This window comes from Anolis carolinensis, chromosome 3, assembly GCF_035594765.1.
Source record: "Anolis carolinensis isolate JA03-04 chromosome 3, rAnoCar3.1.pri, whole genome shotgun sequence".
Classification (NCBI taxonomy): domain Eukaryota; kingdom Metazoa; phylum Chordata; class Lepidosauria; order Squamata; family Dactyloidae; genus Anolis; species Anolis carolinensis.
In genome coordinates this window covers 242815515-242819302 of record NC_085843.1, presented here as the reverse complement: position 1 = coordinate 242819302, position 3788 = coordinate 242815515, and positions in this window count along the sequence as shown.

Sequence of the window (3788 nt, the reverse complement as noted above, 5' to 3'; positions counted from 1 at the left end):
TTAAAAGAAAAGAAATCATAGTCTATTAATAATTGTTGTAATACAGGAGAGTGGGAATGAAGTGCCTGGCTATATGACAGCATAGGCTTTCTGACAGCAAAATGGGTATCATAGTAGAAGTAAAGACTATAGCTGCAGTATGTTTCTAGCTTGACATCTTATACACTCTTAGAGTACATCTAATGCCAGAGCCTTGAAAATATTATTTTTGGACTGTAGCTGCAAACCCAACTCAACCAAGAAAGTAGCTATGCTAGTTGGAAATTTTACGAGTAGTAGTTCGTAGTTTTTTTGTTTTTGTTTTTAAATACCCTATTCCTAGACCTTTATTTCATTTGCTCTTTAGGGCGTCACCAACCAGAGAGAGGTGAAGTATGTTTGCATTTGATAAAGGCAGCGATAGTGCCATATGCACAAAGATAAGACAGAGGTTTGTCATAGTTTGACATTATTCCTATTGATGATATGTACATAAACTATGGCATGGCATTAGCCTGAATGTTATATCATCTACCTTTTCCCTATCGCTAGCACTTCATTCGTCTTTTGAGGATATCATTGTGAAGGAAACTTGCTATGAGGAGTCATCTAGTAGCCAGGAATTGTTCAAGATCAAAGACAGTGAAAGGGAGCATTTTAATTAATGGTTTTATATAGAATGACAGAACCATAGGGTGGGAATGGGGCACAAGGGTAATCTAGTCTAAAGCTCTCTCTTATTCACTACAGTACAGTAGAGCCCTGGTCAACCGAGCTCCTGTCTAGGCAGGAGCAATGGTGAGAGGCTTCCCAAGGGGCGAAGTCTTGCGGAGGGACATCCCTCCGTGAGACTTCACCCTATCCGAGCCATTTAGTTATCTGAGATGGGGCCCGCCCCTTAATCTTGGATAACGGGCTCTATTGTACTTAGAATCATACAGTCATAGAGTTGGAAGAGATCTTGTGGGCTATTCAGTCCAACTCCCTTCCAAGAAGCAGGAAAATCACATTCAAAGAACCCCCGACAGATGGCCATCCAGCCTCTGCTTAAAAGCTTCCAAAGAAGGAGCCTCCACCACACTCAGGGGCAGAGAATTCCGCTGCTGAACAGGTCTCACAGTTAGGAAATTCTTCCTAATGTTCAGGTGGAATCTCCTTTCCTGTAGTTTGAAGCTGTTATTCCACATCCTAGTCTCCAGGGCAGCAGAAAACAAGCTTGCTCCATCCTCCTTATGACTTCCCCTCACTTATTTACACATGGTTATAATGTCTCCTCTCAGCCTTCTCTTTTGCATGCTAAACATGCCCAGCTCTTTAAGCTGCTCCTCATAGGGCTTGTTCTCCAGACCCTTGATCATTTTAGTTGCCCTCCTCTGGACACAATCCAGCTTAGAGTCAACATCTCCCTTCAATTATGGTGCCCAGAATTGGACACAGTATTCCAGGTGTGGTCTGACCAAGGCAGAATAAAGGGGTAGCATGACTTCCCTGGATCTAGACACTGTACTCCTATCAGAACTAGCCCAAGGTAATTTTCAAGTTTAAGTGAACAGAATTTTGCCCTCCCCCCACAAATCCCCCTCCACAATCACTGAAAATTTTAAAAAAACCACTTGCTGTGGCAGCGGTGGTTCTGCGGGAAGGCTGCGGCAGCGGCAGGAAGGCCACAGGCACCAAGCCTAGGAAGACCCAGATGGGCGGGGCACCCTCTCCACCCACTGCGCATGCGCTGTGCACCTGCTTGGCGCAAGCGCAGTGGGCGGAGAGGGTGCCCCGCCCATCTCAGTCTTCCTAGGTTCGGCGCCTGCGGCCTTCCTGCCACCAACATGGCCTTCCCCAGGAAGGCTGCATCAGTGGCAGGAAAGCCACAGGCACCAAGCCTAGGAAGACTGAGATGGGCGAAGAGGGCGCCCCACCCATCTTGGCCTTCCTAGGCTAGGCGAGATGGGCGGGGCGCCCAGTCTACCCACTGCACATGTGCCGTGTGGCCGCTTTGCACATGCGCAGTGGGCGCAGCGCCAGAGGCCCCAGTGGCAGGTAAGAGGCCTTCCTGCCTCCACGGCCACGGTCTGGGCGGAGGTGCCTCAACAGCGCCCCGTAGGTGATGGCGCCTTAAGCAGGCGTGTAAATCGCCTTACGGTTGAACCGCCTCTGACTCCTTATTATGCAGGCCAAAATTCTATTGGCTTTTTTTGCCGCCGCATCAGATTGTTGACTCGTGTTTAACTTGTTGTCCACAAGGACGCCAAGACCTTTTTCACGCATACTGCTGTCGAGCCAGGTATCCTCCATTCTGTATCTTTGCATATCATTTTTCTGCCTAAGTGGACTATCTTGCATTTGTCCCTGTTGAACTTCATTTTGTTATCTCTCTAATCTATTAAGATTGTTTTGAATTCTGCTCCTGTCTTCTGCAGAATTCAGATACGCTATATAGCCTACCATACTTTCAAAGAGCAACCCTGTGATTTAGGTTAGGCCAGAACTAATATTTGCCCCAGGATCCTCTTAGCTTCATGGATGAAAATATGGATTTGAATCAGAGTCTTTACAGACCGCCTCTTATTTTCTAGCCATTCCTCATACTATTCCCTGGGCAGAGTTTTGCTTAAACTTAGAACTCTCTAGGCAGTTTGGCCAACAAATAGAAGTCAAAATCTGTTCTCGGTCTTAATGTCTCAATGTTTGTTCCAAATAGATCAGCAGTGAACCTTTACATTTCAGTCCTGTTGTGTTCAAGGCAACTGTGCATAAGATCAGCTGACTAGAACAATTTCCAACTATCAGAAAAAGCTTCAATGAATATAGAAGGTGGAGGGTGAGGAATGATCAAGGTGGAAGGCCATGCAGAGAATTGTGCAAATGACATTTGCCCAAGAATATCATGGATCCATGTTTTAAACAAATGATATAGGTATGTGTGCATTCTGGTAGAAAATTGACATGTTTCTTCAGGTGTTAGTGGATAAAAGCAACACAGTAGACGTCTGATAGAGGTACAATTAGTGACAAGGGCACTTCAGTTCACCAAAAGCTTTAATTTCTATACTTGACCATGTCTGCCCTTCATTCCAGGAAATTATACCTTGTGTTCCACGTAGAAGCAGAAAAAATGGCCTCATACTATAAATGAAAGCACAATATTCATCAGGTTGCCCTTGAGTTTGCATGACGGCAAGGGTGAATGAGGTTAGGAATAGCAAGAATGGAACTAATGGTGTAGAAATAGTTTTCTGCTTCATTGATCAAATCTGGTTGACAAGCAGTCATGGTGGGAATTTCTGCCTGTGGAAAGGAAGTTTATTCGTTTCTCTAACAGTGGAGAAACACTAAATAGAATGACTACATAATGCATCACCAGAAAAAGGTAATGGGAATTCTGGTGTGTTCTCCCAAACACGGAAGAAGTTTTGAGTTTCCCTGAACGGGGTATGTTAGATTTCCCTGTGTAGAACATTTTAGTGACATTAAAGAATGGGCATTCCTGTGCACGGTCTTGAAATGAGACTTAATGCTCCTTTTCTCACCAGTAATCCTCTTGCATGAAAGTTGTATGGTAATTTTAAAAATTATTTATTTTTCAGGAATTACACAATTTTGATCTATCACCACTTCACTGTGACTTTATTTTCCCCCTTTTTAGACCTAGATTTTGGACTTCCGCAATTGCAAAGTTTCCCTTTTTGAAAAAAACAAAAAACAAAAGAATGCGCAATGGGTGGGGACTCCGCTCACCTATGCGATAGCTCAGAATGCGGAGGATTACACTTGTGATAGGGGTGACTATATTATCTGTTTTTATTGTAAAC